The 10,043-nt window shown below is 44.3% G+C and overlaps 1 protein-coding gene across 1 annotated transcript in view; it reads right to left on the bottom strand.

The window, feature by feature from the left end:
- The window catches only part of CYFIP1 (cytoplasmic FMR1 interacting protein 1), a 181,397-nt gene extending 171,607 nt beyond the window's left edge, over nucleotides 1-9,790 (bottom strand). The window contains 1 exon segment of the mRNA XM_023727827.1: nucleotides 9,704-9,790. The gene's annotated coding sequence lies outside the window, so the exon portion shown is untranslated.
- Nucleotides 9,791-10,043: the final 253 nt, after the last annotated feature.

Below are 10,043 nucleotides of genomic sequence, written 5' to 3'. Positions count from 1 at the left end.
TGAGTAAAATTAGTCACAAAAGGACAAATATTGTATGAGACCACTATTATAAGAACTCAAGAAAAGGTTTAAACATAGAAAAAAACATTCTTTGATGGTTACGAGGGTAGGGAGAGAGGGAGAGGGTATTCACTAACTAGATAGTGGACAAGAATTATCTTAGGTGAAGGGAAGGACAACACACAATACAGGGGAAATCAGCACAACTGAACTAAACCAAAACTAAGAACTTTCCTGAACACAACCAAACACTTCAAGGGACAGAGTAGGAGGGGCTGGGGTCCGAGGAACATGGTTTCGGGGGACATCTAGGTCAACTGGCATAACGAAGTTTATTAAGAAAACGTTCTGCATCCCACTTTTGTGAGTGGGATCTGGGGTCTTAAAAGCTTGCGAGCCGCCATCTAAGATGCATCAGTTGGTCCCAACCCGCCTGGAGCAAAGGAGAATGAAGAACACCAAAGACACAAGGAAAATATTATCCCAAGAGACAAAAGGGCCACATAAACCAGAGACTCCATCAGCCTGAGACTAGAAGAACTAGATAGTGCCCAGCTACCACCAATGACCACCCTGACAAGGAACGCGAGAGAGTCCCTGATGGAGCAGGAGAAAAGTGTGGTACAAAACTCATATTCACATAAAAAGACCAGACTTAATGGTTTTACCGAGACTGGAGGAACCCTCTAAGCCGTGGCCCCCAGATGCGCTGTTAATCCAGAACTGAATCCATTCCCGAAGCCCACTCTTCAGATAAAGATTAGACTGGACTATAAAACATAAAATAATGCTCAGGAAAAGTGTGCTTCTTAGTTCAAGCAGATATACGAGACTAAGCGGGCGGCTCCTGTCCAGAGGCAGGATGAGAAGGCAGGAAGGGACAGAAGCTGGTTGAATGGACAAGGGAAACCTGGGGTGGAAAGGGGGAGTGTGCTGTCACATTATAGGGATTGCAACTAGTGTCACATAACAATATGTGTATGTGTATAAACTTTTGTATGAGAAATTAACTTGAGCTGTAAATTTAGACCTAAAGCTCAATAAAAAAAAAGAAAAAAAAAATAGATTCCATAGAAGAATCCTGATCAAAAGTGAGAAAATGCAGAATGGAATTTCAAATTCTCATGGACTCCAGACTTCCTGAAGCCATGAAGATTGGAAGAACCCCTGAAACTACTGCCCTGAGATAATCTTTAAACCTTAAACTAAAAATATCCCCTGAAGTCATCTTAAAACCAAACCATAGTTTAAGTAGTAAAAAATGTCTGCCTTGAGCGTTATGCTCTTTTAAGAACTATCTATATGGGATCAAAGTGACAACAGCAACTCAAAAGATTAGATAGGAACTTTAGGAGGCTGTAAGTTTATGTTACTGAGGGAGGAACAACTCAGAAAAGGAGGGTGAGAACCGTTATTGTCATGGATTGAATAATGTCCCCTCAAAAATGTGTGTATCAATTTGGCCGGGTCATGATTCTGTACCATTTTGTAATCTGATGTGATTTCCTTATGTGCTGTAAACTCTATCACTATGATGTAATAAGATGGATTAGTGGCAGTTATACTGATGAGGTCGACAAGATTAGACAGTGTCTTAAGCCAATCTCTTCTGCAATATAAAAGAGAGAAGTGAGCAAAGACACAGGGGAACCTCGTATCACCAAGAAAGCAGTGCCAGGAGCAGAGCGCGTCCTTTGGACCTGAGGTTCCTGCGCAGAGATGCTCCCAGACCAAGGGAAGACTGATGCACCACAAGAACCTTCCTCCAGAGCTGACAGAGAGAGAAAGCCTTCCCCTGGAGCTGACGCCCTGAATTTGAACTTGTAGTCTACTAGACTGTGAGAGAATAAACTTCTCTTTGTTAAAGCATCCACTTGTGGTATTTCTGTTATAGCAGCATTAGATGACTAAGACAGTTATACAACTCGAAGAATGTAACCCAATGTCACTAAACTGTACATGAAGAAATTGTTGAACTGGTGTATGTTTTCCTGTGTACAGGCTCAACAACAACAAAATAAATAAAATTTAGGGGAAAAAAAGAACTCTGATCTTCTAGAGATATAAACTGAAGTATTTATGAATGGAATGAAATGCTGTATCTGGTTATTTGTTTCAAAATCATCTGGTGTAGGGAAAGGGTTATAGCTGAAAGATGATCACTGTCGATGGCTGCCATGGATTGAACTGTGTCCCCAAAAAATATCTGTCAACTTGGGCTAGGTCATGATTCCCAGTATTGTATGATCGTCTACCATTTTGTCATCTGATGTGATTTTCCTATGTGTTATAAATCCTATCACCATGATGTAATAAATGGATTAGCAGCAGTTATATTAATGAGATCTACAAGATCAGATAGTATCTTAAGCCAATCTCTTTCGAGATAAGAGAGAGAGAAGCAAGCAGAAAGACAGGGGGACCTCATACCACCAAGAAAGCAGCACCGGGAGCAGAGCACGTCCTTTGGACCTGAGGTACCTGTGCACAGCAGCTCCTAGACCAGGGGAAGACTGATGACAAGGACCTACATCCGCAGCTGACAAAGAAAGCCTTCCCCTGGAGCTGGCAACCTGAATTTGGACTTGTAGCCTAACAGACTGTGAGAAAATAAATTTCTCCTTGTTAAAGCCATCCACTTGTGGTATTTCTGTTATAGCGGCACTAGATGACTAAGACAGAATTTGGTACCAGGAGTGGGGTGCTGCTCTAACAGATACCTAAAATGTGGAAGCAGTTTTGAAACTGTGAATGGATACAGGAGTGGCAGCGGCAGAGGACCAGCAGCAGCAGAGAACCGGAAGCAGCAGAGAACCAGCAGCGGCAGAGAACCAGCAGACCAATGCAAGATGGCGCTGGAGCCGAACCATGGAGCGAGAGCACTGACTGCCTGTGCGCAGGAGGCTTCCTGGCAGAGTGAGGTGCCTCTAGGCACTTATCGGTTGAGCTACAGAGCTTTGGAACACTTGCCCCAGCAGGGCAGGTGCAGGCACGAGGCCCAAGGAGCCAAGAGGCCGAGAAACCAGGAAGCAGAAGCTGAAGACACAAAGAACACAAGAAGCCAAGCTCTCAGTCTCAACAGGTATGGCCAGGACCTCTCCCGTTTCAAAGGGTGGAGCAATGGCCTCTGGTGTTTCTATGGGTGGAGTCGCCATGCAGATGGACTAGGAGAATGGTTCGCCTAAAGCCGAGGGAGAAGAGTTGCCTGGAAGGCAGAAATGAAGCCCAGGGCCGAGGGGCCTCCACTCAGAATCTGGAGAGTGTGGCCAATACCTAGAGTGTGGAGGGTAGGGCTATTGTGTCAAGGCCTCAGAGAACAGAAGGATTATTTTCAAGCCTTGAGGGCTTGTAATGTAACATGTTCTGCTAACTTGCCTGGTGCCTGTTATGCCTTCTTTCCCTCCATTTTCTCCCATTTGTAATGGAAATGTCTAGCTTGTGCCTCTTCTGCCATTGTACCTTTGGAAGCCGATAACTTGTCTCTAGGTTTCACAGACGAAGAGGAACTTTTGGATTTTGGACTTGGAGTTGATTTAAAGACTTTTGCTATGATACGACAGGGTGAATGTGTTTTACGTGTGGCAAGGACATGAATTTCTGGGGGCCAAAGGGTAGTTGAATTGCGTCCCCAAAAAATATCTGTCGACTTGGCTAGGTTATGATTCCCAGTATTGTATGATTGTCTACCATTTTGTCATCTGATATGATTTCCCTATATATTGTAAACCTTAACACTATGATGTAATAAGATGGACAGCAGCAGTTATATTGATGAGATCTACAAGATCAGATAGTGTCTTAAGCCAATTCTCTGTTGAGATGTAAGAGACAGAAGCAAGCAGAGAGAGGGGGGACCTCATATCACCAAGAAAGCAGCAGTGGGAGGAGAGTGTGTCCTGTGGACCTGAGGTTCCTGCGCAGAGAAGCTCCTAGACCAGGGGAAGATTGATGACAAGGACCTACATCCAGAGCTGACAGAGAAAGCCTTCCCCTGGAGCTGGCAGCCTGAATTCGGACTTACAGCCTACTAGACTGTGAGAGAATAAATTTCTTTATTAAAGCCATCCACTTGTGGTATTTCTGTTATAGCAGCACCAGATGACTAAAACAACGGTGTACTACACCACTGGCTATACTTATGTATATTTTGAAATTTTGTTTATTTTGTAATTTTCTCTATATATGTGTGTATGTATACACGTATTATTAGAATTCAGCTCTCATGGTTGAATGGACACAGGAAATCCACAGAGGAAAGAAGGTGTGTACTGTCACAGGATAAGGAGAGCAACTAGGGTCATATAACAATGTCTGTATAAACTTTTGTATGAGAGACTAACTTGAATTGTAAACTTTCACTTAAAGCACAACAATAAAAAAAAAAATCAGCTCTCACACTGAATTTAAATGCCACATTACCATCATGTCATGTCATGCTGGATGAAGCAGGGGCACCAACGCCAAGGGCAGTCGGCAAGCAGATGGCTCACACTTATTTAGAATTCTTAAAGTCCTTCCTGGACAGTTTCAACCACCTATATTTCCCTCCTCTGGTAATTAAAAAGCTTTCAAGAGGTAAGAATTTTTTGCAAAGAAATGTTTTCAACCTATTTTACAAGGCTGATAAGGTCATTATTGACTTTTGCTACATTACTAGAAGAAAAAAAAACAACAACAGCTGCTGTCGAGTCCATTCCAACTCATGGCAACCCCATGTGTACGGAGTAGGGCTATGCTCCATACGGTTTTCAAGGCTGTGACCTTTTGAAAGCAGATCGCCAGACCTTTCTTCCAAGGCACCTGCGGTTAGACCTGAACTGCCAAACTTTCAATTAGCAGTCCAGCACTTAACTGATTTCACCACCTTGGGACTCCAACATTATTAAGAGAACCATATGTATACATATTTTCAATGACAACAAAAATATAATAAATTATGAAACTGTAAAATCTGAGAGTTGCAGAGAACTCAGAAGGGTCCTGCCCAGTGCTAAGGCCCCCATCAGAAACCCAGGTCTCCTCAGGCCAATCTTCCCAAAGCTACTCCTAGGAGGATGGCCAGACTGATGTGGACTGATATAAATACCACTCCACTCAGTACTCCCAGATTCTGATTTATGAGTCCCCAGGGAGCTGGGGTACAAGCTGGCTGTGAATAAACACTGCAGAAAAAAATCACCAGGGAGGAGTAGTGAAAAGGAAAGATTGTCAACTCTCATTCCCAGCCAAAATCCCAATTCAGCAGGGCTGGAGTGGGCAGGACCTGAATTTTTAATGCCCTTACCCTTGTAGACAGGTACACACACTCCTGATTCTGAGGCAGGAATCTCAGGCCTTGAGAACCTGTTTCAGACCAGTGGTCTCTAAAGTGGGATATATCATATAATCCCTTGAAATAAAGAAGAAAATACTGATCTGTATTTTTACCTAACAAAGACAAAAAATTAAGTTTTCCTAATAGTTAATACACCAGTCTCCTCCTGCAATGTCCTGAAGGAGGCACAGGAGTCTAAAGGGCTCCCCTCCATCATTGGAGGCCCAGCCCAGTGGATCAAGGAATGATAACCTGAGTTTTAAACTAGCCCTTACAAAGATTCCTCCAAAACACTGCAGATGTAGGAGAACATGAGTAACAGCAGCATCAGCCAACCAAAAGACAATGAAAAATCAACACCATCCTGAAAATATCTGAAATAAGAATCTGCATCCAGGAGGATTCTGATCATTGTTCCCACCATCCCTACAAAAACAGTAAGAAAGACAACCAGAAAAACGGTGCTCTGCCTTGAGGGACTCTGCCTCGGGGAGCAGAGGGCAGCCGCAAAGAACTGCTAACAGGCAATAAGAAAAGAAATACTGATACATGCTATAACATGAATGAACTTCAAAAACATTAGGTTAAGTAAAAGAAGCCACGCATTAAGAAGCCCTTAATTAAATGTCCAGAAAAGGCAAATCTATACAGACAGAAAGCAGACTGTGATCACTCAGGGTAGGAGTTATGAATGAGGATTAACTGTAAATGGTCATGAAGGATCTTATTGGGGTGATGAAAAAGTTCTAAATGTTCTAAACTAGAGTATGATGATGATTGGACAACTCAGTAAATCCATTAAAAATCACTGTATATTTAGTTACTTAAAGCTTCACACTACAAAATGTTTTTCAAATATAGAAGATTTAATACAACATAACAATAATAGTAACTTACCCTTATACAGCACATTTCCCATATGGTCTAATTTGATCTTCATAACAATCTAATAGGTACTTCCTCCACGTTGTGGAAGAAAGAATATGGGCTGTGGTAGGCAACGCAACTGGCCCACCTAGGCTCAACGGATCACTGTTGAAGCAGATGTCAACCAGAAGTCACCCGCTAGAGAAGTTTCTGTCCTTCCTCTTCACTGACCAACTGGGCAGCCAAGTCACTGACATGGCCTCTGTAAGCCCATGCTAGTGAAACACAGATCAAAAGGCAGGATACAGACAGAACACATACATCAGACAGACTGAGAGAACAGGAGCCCACCTGGGGAGTCAGGAGGAGGAAGGAAAGTACTCCTGGAGTGTACCTGAGCAAGTATGTCACTTTCAAAGAATCACAGGTTATTCAGTAGGTATGTGAAGGTCAGGTCTCAGGGCCTAGCATTTTCTTGAAGGTATCTAGCAGCTTCCTTCTATTTTTTAAACTTGTCCTCATGAGTGGAGTGCCCAAGTCACATGGTTGGATCCAAAGTCTGGCTCTGCTACTTACCAGGCACATAGCCTTGGACAACACATAAGTCATCACTCTATGTCAGTTTCCTCATCCACAAAATGGGAATGACTGCACCTACCTTTGAGGATTGTGAGAATAGTCAGCAAACTACAGCCTGCTGCCTGTTTTTGTAAATAAAGGTTAATTGGAAAACAGCCATACCCATTCATTACATACTGTCTATAGCTGCTTTGACACTACAAGGGCAAAGTGGAATAGTTGTGAGACAGACTGTATGGTCCACAAGGCCTTAAATATTCATCACCTGGAACCTGGTGGCGCAGTGGTTAAAGCACTCAGCTGCTAAGCGAAAAGTCAATAGTTCGAACCCGCCAGACGCTCCTTGGGAGAAAGATGTGGCAAAATGCTTCAGTAAAGATACAGCCTTGGAAACCTTATGGGGCAGTTCTACTCTGTCCTATAGGGTCGTTACGAGTTGGAACTGACTCAGTGGCAATGGGTTTGCTTCTGATTGGACCATTAGAAAAAGAAGTAACTGACTTAGAAAGATGCCTGGAACAAAATAAGTAGTCAAGAAATGTCAGCTATTATTTGAACCCAATTTCACTTCCAGAATGATAAACTTGAATATACGTCCAAAGATACAGGCACAAGTATTGACTATAATGGTGAAAAACAGGAGATAACAATAATGTCAATTTAACAAGAGGCTAATTACATAAATTATGATATATTCATACTATGGGATAATACATAGTCATTTAAAAAAATGAAAGAAATCTGTGTATATATAAAACCAACATATAAACCAACATGTAAACATTTCTAATATCTTTCAGTGACCCAAGATCCTTAAATGAAAAAGTATGGTAATATATGCAATATAATCTTTTTTTTTTTTTAAACTACGTGTATGAACAGAAAAGGCTATACACTACTATCAAAGTATTGAGGGAATTTCACTTTTTCGTATATGTAGTTCTGTACTGTTTAATTTTTTCTTTAAATGAGCTGGAGTTTTGTAATTTTTTTCATCTCCTAAAAATAATATCTAATTTCTTTCAGGTTGTATCCTAGAGCTACACTTTTCAGCCCTTATATCTTTACTCCTAAGGGACAAATAAGAGTATGGATAAATCTCAAATGCATTATGCTATGTGAAATAAACCAAACTCAATAAGACCACATACTGTATGATTCCTTTTATAGGACATTCTGGAAAAAGCAAAACTATAGGGACAGTGGTTGCCAGAGTCTGAGGGTGGGGAAGGATTGACTATAAATGGGATAGCACAAGGGAATTTTGGGAGTGATGGAGCTGCTCTGTACCTTATCGTGGTGGCAGTCACACATCTCTGCATTTGTCAAAACTCACTGAACTGTAGACCAAAAACTGAATTTTATTATGTATAAATTTTTAAATAAATTTAAATAAACACGTATTAAAAAAGCAAACAAAACCTCTGGGGATAAAATTTCTTTGAGCGACTGATCAGCACCCAAACGTGTATTAAACACAGGAAATGTTTTCCACCACTGTTCCGCGTTTGACTCTATCCTGGTGACGATGCCGCGGAGGGAAACAGGTGGCAGGGACTCTTAGAGCGTTAACACGATCTTCCTATTGAATATCTTCCTACAAATTTACAACTGTCCAGGGCACACGTTTATTGAGAGGTATGGTTTACATGGAAAAGCATTAGCGAACTGCAGGGGTAAGGGACAGCCGTGCAGACTCCTAACGAGCACAAGTTCAGGGCACAAGGGCGCACAGCCTTTGAGGACACAGCCTCCAGCCGGCGAGCCCAGAGTAAGGATTTTCTAGGACAATCACCAATCTGCCCGAAGTTTGTCAAGTACTGCAGTCTGCACTACAGTACCGGGTATCATTTCTGCTTCAATCACAATCAGTTAAAGAATCGTATCAGAAAATGACCAAGAAATACCACTGGGCAAGCGAGGCAGCAAAAATCCTCAGAGTACTCTCTACTACGAGAGACGAAAATTCAAGTCCTAGTCGCCCAGATAAGCACAAATGATACAGAGTTTGGAAACCCTGGTGGCGTAGTGGTTAACAGCTATGGCTCCTAACCAAAAGGTTGGCTGTTCGAATCCACCAGGCGCTCCCTGGAAACCCTATGGGGCAGTTCTACCCTGTCCTATAGGGTCGCTATGAGTCAGAATCAACTCGACGGCAACAGGTTTTATACAGCGTTTACTAAACCATCTTTATCTATATCGTTTCCACATAACACTAGAGCTGACATCGTACGAACGCCTTTCTCGGTTTAAAATGCCCTGCTTAAACCTCACTTCCAAATTATTCTTCCAGCCCTTTCCTCACATCCACTATGCGCTGCAAATAAAGTGTACGCATTGTATGCTGAAAACATACAATTCATCACGGCTGTGCGAAATAATCCTACCCACGTAACCATCGCGGCTCCTTCACAAACCCCAAAATTCCTCTCTTCAAAACTCTGCTGAACGGTTTCGCTTTCCGAGAATCTCCTCCTTCACTCAGAGGGAACACGCAACAAAAACTGGTTCAGGTTTTATCGTTTCACCTCCGTGCCAGACTACCACGCTGTCCGCTCCTTACTTCCCAACAATCACACGCAAAACACCAACGAATTCCATCCCTATCGCAGCTCTAGCACACGCGCGGGATCTGAGGACCCGGGGTCCTGAGTCGGGGGTCGAGAGTTCAGGGTTCAAGGATCAGGGGCTGGGGGTCTGGAGTATCAGTGTCGGCGTCTGGGAGACCGGGGATCCCGGGTCCCAGAATCCAGGGGCCGGAAAACCGGGGGTCAAGAGTCCCGGATGGTTTCGGGTGGCCCCACTGGAGAGGCCGAGACGCGGAGGGCCAAGTCCCGGCCGGCCCGCGAGGCTCCGAACCGTCATCGCCGCCGCCCTGCCGGGTCCCCGGCCCCCCAGGTGGCCACGGGACGGGGGCGGGGGCGGAGGCAGCAAATTCCTGACCTGTGTCCGCGGCGGCTCGGGGGTCCGCGGTGGCTCGGGGGTCCCGGGCGGGAACTGGGAGTTTCCTGCTTGACTCACTCGCGCAGGCCGGGAATGCGCCAGGAAGCGCCAGGCCTCCTCCCCTTCCTCCCGGGGCGGGGGCTCTCCCGGCTCGGCCTCTTCCTCCCGGTGCTCCTCCCTCCCACGCTCCGGTCGCGGCCCCACCCCTCAGGCCTGGCTCTCTCCCACCCCAGCTCTCCTGGCCCAACTCTTCCTGCAACCTCCTCCCTTGCTTTCCTGGATTCGCACATCTGGCCGGCGTCGGCGGGAAGGAGGGGTACGAGCGGCCCTGGCCGCGCTC

This window comes from Trichechus manatus, unplaced genomic scaffold, assembly GCF_000243295.1.
Source record: "Trichechus manatus latirostris isolate Lorelei unplaced genomic scaffold, TriManLat1.0 scaffold00019, whole genome shotgun sequence".
Classification (NCBI taxonomy): domain Eukaryota; kingdom Metazoa; phylum Chordata; class Mammalia; order Sirenia; family Trichechidae; genus Trichechus; species Trichechus manatus.
Note: the sequence above shows the minus strand (reverse complement) of the source record. Positions and strands in the feature narration are given on the sequence as shown.